Raw genomic sequence first — 17,353 nt, 5'->3', positions numbered from 1 at the left:
TCCTCAAAAACTAATCCCCAAATTCAGTACTGTCTCACTGGTCATTAATATCCTTGTGAACTAGAAAGATATTCTAATTTTACAAATGAAGACACAGGGCACAGCTGTAGGTTTCCCTGTGCTAACTGCCTGCTAAGTGCTTCAGTCTTTGCAGTCCGGTGGACTGTAGCCCACCAGGCTCCTCTGTCCAAGGGATTCTCCAGGCAAGAATACTGGAGTGTGCTAACTAGCAAGTCCAAAACCTAGGTCTTCTGACTCTGCTTCCTCCTCCTCTTCATTTCTGCTCGGCCACTGGAAACTGAATACCCACAGGCATCCTGTGCAAATTCCACAAATCCCAGGCCAGATGAAACGCAGGAGGAAAAGCAACACTGTCATAAGCAGATTTTAAAACTGTGTTCTGAGCACTGATTCCATCAAGGACACCTATAAATGATACTTTCTGGCTCAAGAAAAGTTTCCTCCTTTCTGATCTCAAACCTCTGCTACAGAGAAAGGCCTTCTTAGAATACTGGCTCTTAAGTACTTTTCACCTTATCCTTCGGTCAGTGTTGCCAATTTTGCTTTTCAAAAAAAACGAATAAATGTCCTGAATGTCCCAGAAGGAATTAACCGTCCTTCTAAAGAATTACAATAGAAAAATAAGAACTCTTTGAACTTTTGGTGGCCTGGAGACAGGGAAGAGATTAAATCAAAGAAGCCGACACTGTTCCAGGCCGTCTCCAGGAAGAGGCTGTTGACCTGGGCCCGTTCGTCCCTGTCTGGGCAATGGGAAGGGGCCAGGCTTCGGTTCCCTCTTCTCAGATTCCACATTCACATCCTCACATCCACCTCCAGCAGGAGGGACAAAAAGGGAGACCTCCAGAACCTTTGGCAGTGGGTGGAAGCGACTGACAATCCTTTTCCTCTGGAATTACTCCCTCTTCGTTCAATGATGATGATAATAGCACTAGTAATAATAACAGAATTATTACTATCACAGAATTTGCACTGTGTGTTAGCATTGTGTGTAACGCACTGTTGCAAGCATTTTAAATGCATCTTTGTTGCTCAGTCACTCAGTCGTATCCGACTCTTTGTGACCCCATGGACTGTAGCACACCAGGCTTCTCTGTCCTTCATTATCCCCTGGAGTTCGCTCAGACTCATTTCCATTGAGTTGGTGCTGCCATCCAACCATCTCATTCTCTGTCACCCCCTTTTCTCCTCCTGCCCTCAATCTTTCCCATCATCAAGGTCTTTTCCAATGTTGTCAGCTCTTCCCATCAGGTGGCCAAAGTACTGCAGCTTCTGCTTCAGCAACAGTCCTTCCTATGAACACTAAGGGTTGTTAGGATTGACTGGTTTGATCTCCCTGCTGTCCTAGGGACTCTCAAGAGTCTTCTGTGACACCACAGTTCAAAAGCATCAATTCTTTGGTGCTCAGCCTTCTTTATAGTCCAACTCTCACAATCTGTACACGACTACTGGAAAAACCAAAGCTTTGACTATCTGGACCTTTGTCAGCAAAGTGATGTCTCTGCTTTTTAATATGCTGTCTAGGTTTGTCACAGCTTTCCTTCCAAGAAGTGTCTTTTAATTTCATGGCTGCAGTCACCATCTGCAGTGATTTAGGAGCCCAAGAAAATAAAGCCTGTCACTGTTTCCATTTTTTTCCCTATCTATTTGCCATGAAGTGATGGGACTGAATGCCATGATCTTAGTAATTTTAATGCTGAGTTTTAAGCCAGCTTTTTCACTCTCCTCTCTCACCTTCATCAAGAGACCTTTAATTCCTTTTGCTTTCTGCCATTAGGCTGGTACCATCTGCATATCTAAGGCTGTTGGCATTTCTCCTGGCAATCCTGATTCCAGCTTTTAATGCATTCAGCCCATTTCACACAACATGGATTTAAACTCTCACAACTATCCTATGAAGGAGGCCATGTTAGTATACCTACATGATCATACAACTAGGGAACCACTCTTCATTCAAGCCCACTTCCCAGGCTTGAAGGAAAAAGAAAAGAAGCCTCTTGTTCCTGTTAGAAGGAAGGCAGAACATAGACCTCACACACAGGAGGCAAGGAATACATATAAATGAATAAAAAGAGCAGTTGGCCTGTGTTCCCACTAGTTATCCCAGGAAAAGGTACCAGCCCACTTTCTCTCTTCTCGGCCTAAAGCAGCAAAGAGCAGAAGACCCTCAATTAATATTTGTTTAACATAAGCCAGATACTCCCCTAACTCCTGGGCTTGCCTGGTGGCTCAGATTGTAAAGAATCCTTCTATAATGCAGGAGACCGGGGTTTCATCCCTGTGTTGGGAAGATCCCCTGGAGGAGGGCATGGCAACCCACTCCAGTATTCTTGCCTGGAGAATCCCCATGGACAGAGGAGCCTGGAGGGCTATATTCCATGGGGTTGCAGGAGTTGGACATGACTGAGTGATTAAGCACAGTCCCTAACTCCTAAAACACTGTTCCTATACATAAAGCCTAGCCCTTACTGTGGCACTCCTGATGCCCTGTCCCATTAGCAAGACCTCCTAGGAAATTCTTTTCTAGTCAGAACTTTGTGCTTGGGTCTCTCATTTATCATATGCTCTGAAATCCCACAGAGACAGAGCTGCTGGGACCATTTTCTGTGGGTGTCTCAACGGTTAAGCATGGTGACAGCCAGCAGTCTCACCTCCCACCTTTGCTGGCTGTATAATCAGCCTGCTTTTAATCCTGCCGAGCTCCGTGCTGCCTGGCACCAGAGGCTAGAAGCTGCACATAGGTACTAATTTAACAAATCACCTGTCTGGCTCTCTTGCCAGGACACCCACCCTGGAGATTATACAGCTGCTGATGCTAGGACCGCAACCCTGCAGGACGACAGGTAAACGGCAGAGGCCAGGGGCTCAGGGCCCACACACTCTCCAGCTCTGTCCTGCCAAAGAGAGCCCAGGTGAGGTGTTTAGTACTAGGTGACCCTCAGAGACTAGGCCTCCTGCTCCATTCCTAACTCCCTGGGGATTTTTAAATTTCTATTTAGCCTAAGGCAGGACTAACAGACAGACAGAGCTCTGCTTTAGAAGCACCAACACATACTCCCAGAAACCTGGAAGGCAGGAACATCCAGGACACACCTAAGACACAGTGAGAGGAAACTGCAATCATACACACAAACACACACACACACACACACACACACACACACACACACACACACACACCTATAGAGTTCTGCAACCAGCCAACCAAAAAATGTGATGTGAAACTAACTGTAGAGCTTGTTCCAAAATGTATGAGTCATACTCAGCCCAGGACCACAGGAAAATAAGGGAAATGGTCCACAAACTATTCACAATACTCACTCATTGTGTTGGCTGTTTATCTATAACCACTGAAAGAAAAGATCTTTTTAGGGTGACAAATAAGATGCCCACTTTTTAACAGTGACAAATGTGCCATGACAGACCTTACAAAAGGACAAATCGCTTTGCTCCCTGCAGTGAAGGGGGAAGTTAATCTAAGGACAGACTGCCTTTAAATAACCATCAGCAAGCTATAAGCTGTCACAAGCAATTACCGCCGTCAAATACTTGTCAACATGCACATTATGACATTCACGTTAAAAGACAGCAGAGCATAGATTTTTAGGTTAATCTTAAAAAAATGTTTCAAACTAGATTCTCAATCCTATGTCTTAAGAAGGCTTAAAACAAAAAATCACAATATTGCTTCCGACCAGTACTTTAAGATTGGTTTGCCACTAACACTAGGTTAATGGCAGGGTGACACGATGGATTCCAAAAACAAAGAGAGCAGTGTCTAAGGTCACAGAGGCCCTCCAACCAGGTTTCAGGGTGGACAGTGAGAGAACAGGGGCCGCACTGACCAGTCTGAAGCTTTACTTCCGCAGGGAAGAAGGTAAGTAGCATGCCAAGTGAGGACTTCCACCAAGCACCTGCGCAGCCAACATTTTCTGTCTGTAACTGTTTACCATTTTAAAGGAGCCAAGCAGAAGCCACAGCCCCACATACCCCATCGTTTTCTGCAGGTCAGTGTCGTTACCTAAAAAGTTAAATGCTCATGTACAAACTTAGGCTTTAACAGTACATGAACAGAGAACTTTCAGATGTACAAGCTGGGTTTCAAAGAGGCAGAGGAACCAAAGATCAAATTGCCAACATCTGCTGGATCATGGAGAAAGCAACGGAATAACAGAAAAACATCTATTTCTTCTTCATTGACTGGCTATTAAAGCCTTTGACTGTGTGGATGAAAATAAACTGTGGAAAATTCTTAAAGAGATGGGAGTACCGAACCACTTTACCTATCTCCTGAGAAACCCATATTTGGGTCAAGAAGCAACCGTTAGAACTGGACATGGAACAACTGACTGGTTCAAAATTGGGAAACAAGTACAAGAGGGCTGTATATGGTCACCCTGTCTATTTAATTTATATGCAGAGTCTATCATGCGATATGCCAGGCTAGATGAGTCACAAGCCAGAATCAGGATTGCCGGGACAAATATCAACAATCTTAGATACGCAGATGATACCATTCTAATAGCAGAAAATGGACAGGAACTCAAGAGCCTCTTGATGAAAGTGCAAGAGGAGAGTGAAAAATTTGACTTAAAACTCAACATTTAAAAAAACTAAAATTATGGCATCCAGTTCTACCATTTCATGGCAAATAGAAGGGGGAAAGTGGAAGCAGGGACAGATTTTGTTTTCTGGGGCTCCAAAATTGCTGCGGATGGCGACTACAGCCATGAACTTCAGAGACACTTGCTCCTTGGAAGGAAAGCTATGACAAACCTAGACAGCACTTTGACAACAAAGGTCCAGATGGTCAAAGCAATGGTTTTTCCAGTAGTTGTGTATAGATGTGAGAGATGAACAATAAAGAAGGCTGAGTGCCAAAGAACTGATGCTTTCAAGTTGTGGTGCTGGAGAAGACTCTTGTGAGTCCCTTGGACAGCAAGGAGCTCCAACCAGTCAATCCTAAAAGAAATCAACCCTGAATGTTCACAGGAAGGACTATTGCTGAAGCTGCAATACTTTGGCCATCTGATGGTAAGAGCCAACACACTGGAAAAGACCTTGATGCTGGGAAAGATTGAACGCAGGAGGAGAAGGGTGCAACAGAGGACGAGATGGTTGGATAGCATCACCAACTCAGTGAACATGAGTTTGAGCAAACTCCCAGAGATAGTGAAGGACAGGGAAGGCTGGTGTGCTACAGTCCATGGGGTTGCAAAGAGTTGGACACGACTTAGTAAGTGAGCAACTTAGCACAAGTTTCAAAGTCATACAGCCCAAGGTCCCATCCCTGTCCTATCTTCACCAACCACGTGATGCTGGCCAAATTACTTTATAAGTTCCCTCAGCTGTAAAATGGACATACTGATACCACCCTCCTTGTAAGGTTGTGGAGAGAATTATATGATAGAAGGTACTGGAACTGCTTAGTGCAGGGCCTGTCTCAGCAAGAATACTCAATAAATGACAGGTGCTCTTGTCAGTATCATCAGTATTTCCATAAATGGGGGCTCACCCATGAACTAGAGCAATAAAAGTAGTTAATCCACTTGCTCATTTAGCAAATATTTACCGACTATTCCCGCAAGTGCCAGGCACGGTGCCAGAGGTTAGAGATACAGCAGTGAGTAGCATGGGGCTCAAACTTCAACAACTCCAGTCTGATGGGGAGATGCGCACATAACTGATATGGTGGCCAAGTTTCCAGAGTAAAACAAAGCATAAACACAATAAAACAGTTCAAACGCCTCTTCATAATTTAGAATTTTATTTGTGACACTGGTCAAAAATGCACATATCAGATACCATATGATATCTGTTCCTTACACAGGAACTACACTAAGATTCAACCAAGCACTGCTTTTGCCAACACACCCACAGAAAGTAAATGTTCAACAGTGGGTTAAAGTTCAGCAGGAACTGGAGGAGCTGCCAGATGGATACACACCGAAATGAAGCTCGCCTCCCCCTTCAGAGATGAACAGAGTCCAGGGTGTGTGTCACCAGAAAACGTACAATCACAAGACTAAAGACGCATGGACATCCAGCTGGCTGCACTTATTAACTGTGAGTATGAGTCATCAGGCAACTCTCTAGGCAAATGTAAGACTAAACGGGCTTATTGTTGACAATCCATCCAAAAGTACAACGGAAAGATGACGAACGAGCCAACTCTAGAAGAAAATGAGCAAGCATAACCGTGACCAGCTGAAAAGTCAATTCAATCATTTCTTTAAAGCCCAAAATGATACTCTTTGAAGAAATTCCTAATGGGGAATGGAGTTTGTTCAGCAAATCAATAGTTTATCACCTCTGATTTATTGGCCTCAAAGGGCTGAGTCAGATGCCACATTATGGCCAACATAAAAGTTCACATGAATTAACCAATGCAGGTCAAAAATCCCCTTATCTAGATCTAACTCAATTTACAATCAGCTGAGCACCAATAAGCAAAGGACAAAGATGAGAAATATTATGCATAAAGGAATATTGTTTCCTAAAAAAAGATTTTAAGGAAATATGGCTTTTTAATAAACATTCCTCTCAGCACACAGCTGGCATTAGAAATTAACTCACCAGATGGAGAGGGTTACCCGGCCAGTGCTTCTCAAATTTTCATGTTCCTATAAATCACCTGGGATTCTTGTTAAACTGCCAATTCCAATTCTAGGTACCCAAGATTCTGCATATGTAAACAAATTCCTAGATGCCATGGATGCTACTGGTCCACAAACTATACCTGGAGAGGCAGGGAGGGTTCAGCAGGGAACACTCCCCTTGCAGTGAGGCATCTGTTCAGGGTTACAGATGGCTCAGAGAGGAGAGAGGAAGCCAAGGACTCCACTACCTAGAAAAATGCACGTGTGTACCTGCAGGCAGGGCACGCTGTTTTTGTTGTTGTTCAGTCACTAAGTCGTGTCCAGCTCTTTGCAACCCATGGACTGCAGCACACCAGGCTTGCAGGTGGATTCTCCACCATCTGAGCCACCATGGCAACCAGGGGCACATACACAACAAATATCAGAATTCTCCCATAGGCCACTGAAGAGCCTCCCCACCTCTGTAAGATGGTCCATGGAACCCAAGACAAGAACCTCTGCCTTCGGAGTCTGCCTGTTACTGTTGCCAATACCAGATAAGCCGGGCTTAGAAAATCCCATGGGCAGAGGAGCCTGGTAGGCTGCAGTCCATGGGGTCGCTGAGTCCGACATGACTGGGTGACTTTACTTTCACTTTTCACTTTCATGCACTGGAGAAGGAAATAGCAACCCACTCCAGCGTTCTTGCCTGAGAATCCCAGGGGCGGCGGAGCCTGGTGGGCTGCCGTCTATGGGGTCGCACAGAGTCGGACACGACTGACGCGACTTAGCAGCAGCAGCAGCAGCAGGGTAGAGGGATGCATCCCAGTGAGCTCTTTGGCCCATGTGTGAGCAGCTTGTGCTCTCTTCCCTCGGTCAAAGGTAACACAATTAAGATGCCATAAAGATAATGGATAGTAAGTAAGAAATAAAGATAGACTATCAGGAAACTCCATAAACTGCCTCCAAGATACAAGTGACTCACCTTCAGCCTGAGTTTGCCTCAAGGAGCCCTCCTTTCTGGCAATCTGTCTGTCCCAAGCAGAGCAGACACTACCTGAATCCCACCATCATATGGCACTGCCTTCCCAGATGATTTTGACTTCTGATCTAGACCCAGGAGCAGAACACTGTCCTCCCTACTTATTCTTGAAGTTTCAGTTTCCTCATCTGTAAAATGCCACTTCATAGCATGCTGGGGAAAAATAAAACAATGCATACAAATGTATTCGGAACACTGAAAGGGCTTTAAAAACGTTTCCTTATTATTATGGCCTTTGTGAACATGCAGAGATCAAGATCCATTCCCAAAGAAAGAGTCTTCTCTAACTGGAAGAGCTTAAATGCTATGCTGCATCTCCAGGGCAAAGGCCAGCTCCCACCATCCTTCCGCTGCATACATACACACAACCGTCAGAGAACCATGCTGGTGGCTACTGCTGCCACTCACAAACCCTGTGGTTGTCTTTTCTGCTTCTGTTTTTATTGTAGTAAAATACACTGTGACGGTCCTTTAACAACCACTGTGGCCAGGCACATGTTTCTCTACTACTAGGTTCAAGATCATATCCAAAGCCTCCAGCTCCAGGCTGGCATCGCTCAATATGAGCCTTAGTTTTTATTAGCATCTTGAACTAACAAGGCCGAACCCAAATATGAAATGGCTGTTCAGAGAGAAAAGAGCCACAATGCTAACAAACCCTTAATAATTTGTGATGTGAATTTATTCAGCACTCTTTGTCCACAGACCTCAAAAATTCTTAACAAGAAAGTTATACCAGTTTGAGCAACAATCCTAAGGACATTGGGGTGAATAAAAGTTGGATACTCAAGTTTTGAGCCTCCTGGAGCTCTTTAAGTTCCAGTGTTCCTCAAAGCAAGGTCAAGAATCACCCGCTTTAGTCACCTAAATGCTTATGAAAATACACATTCCAGGGTTCCATTAAAACCCACTACATCAAAATTTCTACGGAAGGAAACCACAAGTTTTAATAAATCACCTCCAGAAAGTTCCAGCACATACTAAATTTTAAACAGAGCTAAGACTTAACGCCCCAGGGAAAAAGACAAACAAGTAAATGCATTCAAAATTTTGCCTACAGCTTCAAGGGATTTACAGACCTCCTGAAGTCTTCCCTTGGATTCAAGGGTAAAAACTCTGTACACCAACAGTCACTGCTTCCCAACCTGAGTCATTCATATACGACCTCCACACTTTCTTTTTCCAAATCCATACTATTTAAACTTTCTAAACAAACTTATTTTTATCTACATATTATGTGTAATACCTTTGAATCTATTGGTTTGATCTTTACCTATAAGTTTTCCTAATAAAATATATGATTATCAATACAAAAAAAGTTTGTTACTGCATTTCCTAAAGCCATCTCCTGTGTCACCTAAGAGACGTAAGTATTACCCCTCTTCATGAAACACTTAGTGTTGTTCAGAAATCCGAACCCACTGGGGATTTTATGAGGCACTCATGCTCTTTGACGTGAGGGGCTGTCTATTCTGGCAAATCCCAGATAACCTCAAAACCTCAGTCTGCATATGCCTGGCAGAGCCAGCCAAGGAAGAGAGAGGGCTTCCCTTCCCAAGAGGAGGACTGCAGATATGACACATTCGGAGGTGACTGGCTTGTCTATATGCCCTTTCTGTGACCTGCCTGCCCCCATCAATGAGGTGACACATGCCCACTCCAGCCCTAGCCCTGCCTCCTCAGTACAGGGACAAAGGTGGGCATATGAGCTAGCTGGGCCAATTTGTTTCTCTTCTGAGCATTTGCAATTGGGGCACAGAGGAGCCTGTTCTTGATGCTGACATTCAAACTGAGGAGCGTTTGAGAACTGGGCTGGGATAGCCTCCTTCTCCCTTGTGTGCACACTGAATAGAGAAAGCTGGTCTCTGGACAAGTGAGAAGACACATCAGCAGCCCCAGAGGGAAAGTTCACACCACTTGGCTCCAGACTTCCCCATTCCTGGTTCCCAGCCAGCTGTACTTCCTGCCCTCAGGGTCCATGGGACATCCCGGCATCCCAGCAGTAAATTTCTCCCCTTGGCTTCAGTTGGATTGAACAGGCAGCTGCTCCTCGCAACCCAATAAGCACTAAATTAAGACTCCGTGTGCTGCACAGCCCTGGCTCAGATGACCAGGTGGAGGGGAAGAAAGGCCAGGCGCCAGGAGCCAGAGCCAGGGTGGGCACCCTTCCAGACACACCCAGAGAAAGGGTAAAGCGGAACCCTATCATAGGGACACAGAAGTGGGATTCTCATGGGGGTCCCCTCCGCATCACTCCAGGTGAAAGGTTCACAAAAAGGAGCTCACACAAGGGTACACAGAGCTCTTCCCCCCACTGATGGTGGACAGAGAATAAGAAAGATGACAAATACAGCTGACATTTACTGAGAGTTGGCATATGAGCTAGACTCTTTACAATTATGATCTCATTTATTCTTCCTGAGAGCCTAAAGAAGGTGGTGATGTTATGTTCCAAATTTTATACATAAGGAAACTGAGACTCAGAAAAGTTGAGTGTTTGCCAAGATGGGCTTCCCTTGTGGCTCAGCTGGTAAAGAATCCACCTGCAATGTGGGAGACCTGGGTTCTATCCCTGGGTTGGGAAGATCCCCTGGAGAAGGGAAAGGGTACCCACTCCAGTATTCTGGCCTGGAGAATCCTATGGACTGTGTAGTCCATGGGGTCGCAAAGAGTCAGACATGACTGACTTTCACAAAGGTGATAAAGCTAAGAGAGGATCCAAACTCCAGAGTCTGAGCTCTCACCCATCACGCTACATTGATTTATGAAACGATACTAAAGGACAACACAGGGACCCCAGGCAGAGCTAGTACCTGAGTGACAGCAGAAGGTGCAGCCGCCAGAGGACCTTCTCTCCAGGAGCTCTCCTGTGCCAGTCCCTGACCCCAGCCAGCAACAGTACACCTATTGGCACAGCACCAAGAAAATAAGGGTGTGCAAAAGAAGACACGAGAGGGGTGCCACCTGAATGGGACGTGATTTGGCTGACCCAAATAAGACCCACTGGAGCCTGGCTTGGACCCAGATCACAGACACAGGGTTAAAGTAGAATGATAAAACAACAGCAGCGGCAACTGGCATCTGGTGTCTCCTCTGCGGTCCCACATGGAGTGAAAGGGAAGACATACTCCCAGGTCAGACAGGTCTAAGCAAACCTGCCCACGAGCCATGCTGTCAGAACTCCTAATAAATACCAGGACAGACATCACATTTCCAGGTTTGGGACTGGATGACATGGTCAAAGAGAGAAAACAGAAGCTTAATCACGCGCCCAGAGCCTGCTCGGTAGATACCCCTGCTATTCATCTCTCGTTTCTAAAACCTGAAGCCCAGAGCAGACAACTAACCTGCCACAGTCCACAAATCAATTACAACTAAAGCACTGGTTCTCCAAACTCCAAGAAGACCCCAAATCTGGTCGGGAATCTTAAATAAGGCACCTGAACTTTTCAATGTTTGTGCACCGAGTTTTCCTATGAAAACAGCACTGACACATTCACTTCTCACCACCCCTGCCAGAGGAGTGAACAGTGCAATTCGGCAAGACTGGATGAAATGCCAGTTCTGGGCAAGGCACCGAGCCAACGGCTGAAGTCATGCCAAGCTGTCCTCACCACCTCGTGAGAAGTAGGCACTTACCAGATGGCTGCCAGGATTTGGGGTTGCAACCTATGGTCAGGGAACCAAAGTGACAAAGATGCTGGCTGAAATAGTGTCCAACCCATTTCATGGACTGTGTAGTCCATGTGCCACCCACACACCACCTAAAGTCCTCTTAGCCTTCGTCATGTCGACAGCAGGAAAACCCATCTTATAAACCAAGGCTTTCAAAGCACCATTCCCTCAGGTTTTCACCTATTGTATCTCTGAGTCTTCCTGGCTCCCTTCTCTTATCCTCAGAGGGAGATGGTACCCAAAGTGCTGCCCAAACCCTTGCTATAGACTGAATGTTTGTGTCCTTGCCAAAATTCACACATGGGAACCCTACTCCCCAACGTGATGGTTTTAGGAAGTGAGGCCTTCAGAAGGTAATTAGGTAACAAGGAGGTTATGAGGGTGGAACACTCATGATGGGATTAGTGCCCTTAAACATAAGAGAGCTTGTTCCCTACCTCTGCTCCCTGCCAGGGAATGACACAAAGGGAAGTCGATAGTCTACAACCCAGAAGAGGGCCCTTCCGAGAAACAGACCGTGCCAGCACTCTCATCTTGGACTTCTTGCCTCCAGAACTGTGAGAAATCAATCTTTGTCGTCACAACAGCCAGAACTCACTAAGACACCCCTTCTCCCTTGGTTGACTGCAGCAATAACTCTACGACAGTGGCATATGCTTCTCTCCCTGGCCAGCTCCACTCCTGCTTTTCCAGCCACCTGCCCAGATTCATCACCTGAGCTTTGGGCTGGCACCTCCATCTTGCTCGCTCCCCTTTCACCTGTTTCTCTGCCTGAGCTCTTATTTCTCGCACAGGGAAGAGAATTAGTATTTACTGAAATTCCAGCACTTGCTGAGCACCATGCTGGGAGCTCTTCACATTCCTGCATTTAAAGAATCATTACAACCTCCCATAGTCACCTAGGTCTCTGGCCACTAATCAGTGATTCACCCAGTCAATGTTGTCTCTCACCTCACTGTCCAAACCCCCCTTAAGCCTTCTTCCTCCCACTCTGCCAGCGTCTCCTATTCGTCCTCCCTATCATGGGCTTGCCTCCTGGCACAAGATCATAGACACTATCCTTTTGAGACACAGTGCCCACATCGTCAATAACTTCTAGGACACCTCCTCTTTTCTTCCATGCCAATCCAAGTGCCTTGCCTGGCCCTGGAGCCTGCCACAACCTGGCTCTCACATACCTTCCAACATACTGCCCACTGCTTCCCCGCCAGCCTTCGAGGCTCCAGCCAAACCATGTGACTCCAGTCTCTGAAGCCAGGCTGTGCCTTCCAAGCCTGGCACACAGGTCCCTCCATCCAGTGTGCCTTTTTCTCCCATTTCTTCATGCTCAACTCCTCTTTCTCCTAGGCCTAGGGCAGGCTTCTTCTTCTAGAAAATGTGTACACTTCTTCTCCTGTGGAGAATGACTCTGCCCTCCTGTGAACTCAAGCATCACTGGTGTACTCCTCTGATGGCACCACTGAGTTCTCCTGAGAGACTGTTTTAAGAGTAGGGACTGAATAGGATTATCTCTGCAGCTCTCCACTGTATCTAACACAGCTCTTCTCACCAAAACAATATCCATTCATTCATTCTATACCTATTTACCCAGTATTTCTATGTCCCAAGGTGCTACAGGGTGCTCAGTATACAGTGGTAAGCCAAAAAAGACAAGGTTCCTACCCTCATGGATTCCTAGTTAGTGACAAGACAAATTTTAACCAGTCCTTACCTAATTGAGTGTGCAATCAAATATGGCTCTGTGCTATAGAAGGCAAGAACCAGGGTCATACAGATGCACAGAGGAGCCAGGAAGGCCAGCGAGAGAAGTGAGGCTGGGACGAGTCTGAAGGATGAGTGGTGAGAAGGGGAGGCAGCAAAAGTGCTCCATGGTTAGGCAAGGGCATACGCAAAGGCCCTGTGGTGGGCAAGAGCACCTCAATCAGAGAATGTGAAGGAAGAAGGGGAAGGATGCACTGTGACTGGGGAATCTCAGCAAATCTGTGGAGTGAATATGCACATATGACCTTCACCTAATTAGCATACGATTTTTAAGTCAATAAGACCAATACACCTTAGCTCTATGATTTTAAAATATATGCATATATTTTTTTCCTATTGGAAAGAAATTTCCTCCTTAAGCATGAATGCTGTTCTCAGAAAAAGATTAAAGTAAGTTCTCTTAGCTGGAAATGGAAATGCACACAAGGCTGCTGCTGCTGCTGCTGCTAAGTCGCTTCAGTCGTGTTCGACTCTGTGTGACCCCATAGACAGCAGTCCACCAGGCTCCCCGTCCCTGGGATTCTCCAGGCAAGAACACTGGAGTGGGTTGCCATTTCCTTCTCCAATGCATGAAAGTGAAAAGTGAAAGTGAAGTCGCTCAGTCGTGTCCAACTCTTAGCGACCCCATGGACTGCAGCCTACCAGGCTCCTCCATCCATGGGATTTTCCAGGCAAGAGTGCTGGAGTGGGGTGCCATTGCCTTCTCCGTAAGCAAGGCTGGAACCTGATAAAAAATCATATATGACTCTAAGTTATATAATGCCCTTTTTTGCATAATTAATAGCTAGCCATGAGAAACACTGGACTGGAAGAAACACTGGACTGGAAGAAACACAAGCTGGAATCAAGATTGCCGGGAGAAATATCAATAACCTCAGATATGCAGATGACACCACCCTTATGGCAGAAAGTGAAGAGGAACTAAAAAGCCTCTTGATGAAAGTGGAGAGTGAAGAAGTTGGCTTAAAGCTCAACATTCAGAAAACAAAGATCATGGCATCCGGTCCCATCACTTCACGGGAAATAAATGGGGAAACAGTGGAAACAATGTCAGACTTCATTTTTCTGGGCTCCAAAATCACTGCAGATGGTGACTGCAGCCATGAAATTAAAAGACGCTTACTCCTTGGAAGGAAAGTTATGACCAACCTAGATAGCATATTCAAAAGCAGAGACATTACTTTGCCAACAAAGGTTCATCTAGTCAAGGCTATGGTTTTTCCTGTGGTCATGTATGGATGTGAGAGTTGGACTGTGAAGAAGGCTGAGCACTGAAGAATTGACGCTTTTGAACTGTGGTGTTGGAGAAGACTCTTGAGAGTCCCTTGGACTGCAAGGACATCCAACCAGTCCATTCTGAAGGAGATCAGCCCTGGGATTTCTTTGGAAGGAATGATGCTAAAGCTGAAACTCCAGTACTTTGGCCACCTCATGCAAAGAGTTGACTCATTGGAAAAGACTCTGATGCTGGGAGGGATTAGGGGCAAGAGGAGAAGGGGACAACAGAGGATGAGATGGCTGGACGGCATCACTGACTCAATGGACGTGAGTCTCAGTGAACTCCGGCAGTTGGTGATGGACAGGGAGGCCTGGTGTGCTGCAATTCATGGGGTCGCAAAGAGTCGGACACAACTGAGTGACTGATCTGATCTGATCTGATCTGGACTGGGGAAATAAATAGCTTGTCAATCACTAAGCTAACTACTGGCTAACATGCAGTCTCTCATTTGACCTTCACAACATCCCATGAAGCAGGTACTAGTACCACTCCCATCTTACAGAGAGGGAAACTGAGGTTCAGATTAGTAACTGGCTTATGGTCACTCAGGTGACAAACAGCAGAGCCAGGATTGACGGGACACCAGAGCTTTACCCTTAGCCACCTCGCTACACTGCCTCTCAGGCCAGCTATACTGTCAGAACTTCTGCAGTTGTGTTTATTTTTAAACCCCCCTCCCTACACACACACATGTAAGCTGCTAAACACAGACAATGGAAACAAGATGAAATAATTTCTGAAGGAATGCAATGAAACTTCTAGTGTCAGTTCCCTTCCTGTTGTAGGTCTCCCTCAAAACACCCCAACTCTTCCTCCAATTTTAATAAAGAAAAGTTTTCCAGTTCATTGCAATACTTAATATCCTGAGAGAACAGGAATTGGAAACCGATGAATCTTCTCAGGCCACACTGCAGCCAAAGTCAACAGCCTCCAAACCCTCTTGTAGGCAGTCGCTGTTTACAGAGCATCTAACAGGAAGGAGAGGGGGGTTTCAGATTACTGGAAAGCTCCTGCCACAGTTTTCCCAACTCTTGACAAAGTTCTGAGTCTTATCTATGAAGGACAATATCATGCTTCCTCTGTCAACAAATCCGTTCCCAAACTATTTCTACTCTTCTCTCTCAAAGTTTACCTACCTGTTATGGATAAAACTAGCCACCTACTTGAGGCCTGGCTGACCTCTGAGGAGGGTGCTGACCTAAGTCACCAGCAAGATCTCATTAAATCAGTAACGGCAGCCACCACAAAGCCAACGCCCAATTCTAAAGCTGGCTGGCCTGCTGAGCCTCCCTAACACCCTCAAACACTCATCTGAACAACTCAAGGCATAGGAAATAGGGATGTTTTTAGAACTGCACTCCTGAACCACAGTGTTACAGACTAAACCATGTCTCCTCTCAAAATTCCTGTGTTTAAGTCCTAACTCCTAGTACCTCAGAATGAGACTATATCTCGAGATACGGCCTATAAAGAGGTGATTAATATAAAAATGAGATCGTACGGGTGGCCCTCATCCAATATGACTGGGTCCTTATAGAAAGATATTAGAGGACTTCCCTGGTGGTCCAGTGGTTAAGACTCTGGGCTTCCAAGGCAGGGGGCACAGGTTCGATCCCTGGCAGGGGAACTAAACTCCCACATGATGCACAGTGCAGCCAAGAAAAGAGAAGACACCAGAATTCAGACAATTACTGAGGGGAGACCATGTCAAGACACAGAGAGAAGACGGCCATCTACAAGTCAAGAAAAGAGGCCTCAGAAGAAACTGACCCTGCCAACCTGGATCTCAGACAGCTGTGAGAAAATTAATTTCTGTGGTTAAACCACTCAGTCTGTGATACTGGGTAATGGCAGCCCCTGACAACTAATATGCACACTATTCATGTTGCTCCAGACTCCAAGTCACTGCCCATCACCCACTCTTGACAGGGCACAGGCAGACTGGCTTCTCCTCTGAAGCAGTCCCTGTGGGCACACAGATCACAATCAGACCACTGAGTGCTCGAGTCAGTGGAAATTTTGCCATTGCGACTGGGAACCCAGGACAAAACTATACTTGTGTGCTTAATTACAAAGGTGATAAACAGTATTCTGGAAATGAATGAAATTCAAAGGTAGTCAAATCCCTTCACGGACACGTGCCAAGGCCTACCTCTGATACCTCTGTTTGAGCCCAACCATGCTACGGAAGCTTTCTCCCGTGTGCAGTAACAAAGGACTGCATTAAACGGTTGCTTACAGCACACTGCAGGGTGAGGATTTCTGCCTCAATAACCCTCCTACTACAGGAAGAGAGGAGGCAGCTCTGGGGGGAAAAGCAGCAGAGAAGGGTCCCTTCTCAGTTAACAAAGGGCAAAAGAGCCCACCCCAGAAACGCCATCCAGGGCATGAGAACGCCAGCTCCTCACGGCAGTGAGGCGATGACTAAGCTTATTTCAGGGGGTGACCAGGATACATGAAGTCCTACGATTAGGTGAGGAGGCTCCAAACCAGGCAATTTTCTCAGAGGCTCTGGGGCTTCGAGAATTACTTAAAGGTCAAGAAATAAGGAGAGAGTATTTCAGTTGGGTGCTGCTGAAGCTGAGGCAGGCTTTGAGCTCAACAGGCTCAAAGCCTGGTATACTGCTGCTGCTAAGTCAGTTCAGTCATGTCCAACTCTGTGCGACCCCATAGACGGCAGCCCACATGGATCCCCCATCCCTGGGATTCTCCAGGCAAGAATACTGCTGGGCACCTAATTATCATAATGAAACAACTGCTATTTACAAGGCAGCCAGTGAGCCAGGCACTGTGCAAGCACACTCACACTGGCTCACTAAAACCTCAAACAACCACAGCATGGAGAACTATTATTAACTTCAATTCAATACATGAAAATAAGGCCAGAATATAAACTCTGCGAAAGCCTTAGTGTTTTTCCTGGTTTGTTCACTATGTTATCCCTAGAGCCTAGAACAGTGGCTGGGATATAGTAGGCACGCCGTGTTTACCAGCTGAATA

The 17,353-nt window shown here is 46.0% G+C and overlaps 1 protein-coding gene across 4 annotated transcripts in view; it reads right to left on the bottom strand.

Annotated features, from left to right (window-relative positions):
• ARHGAP26 (Rho GTPase activating protein 26) overlaps positions 1-17,353 on the bottom strand; it is a 473,350-nt gene that overhangs the window by 412,394 nt on the left and 43,603 nt on the right. The gene's annotated exons all lie outside the window — the stretch shown is intronic.

The sequence above is a fragment of the Bos indicus genome, chromosome 7 (assembly GCF_029378745.1).
Source record: "Bos indicus isolate NIAB-ARS_2022 breed Sahiwal x Tharparkar chromosome 7, NIAB-ARS_B.indTharparkar_mat_pri_1.0, whole genome shotgun sequence".
In the NCBI taxonomy this organism is placed as follows: domain Eukaryota; kingdom Metazoa; phylum Chordata; class Mammalia; order Artiodactyla; family Bovidae; genus Bos; species Bos indicus.
This window is presented reverse-complemented; position numbering and strand designations above follow the sequence as displayed.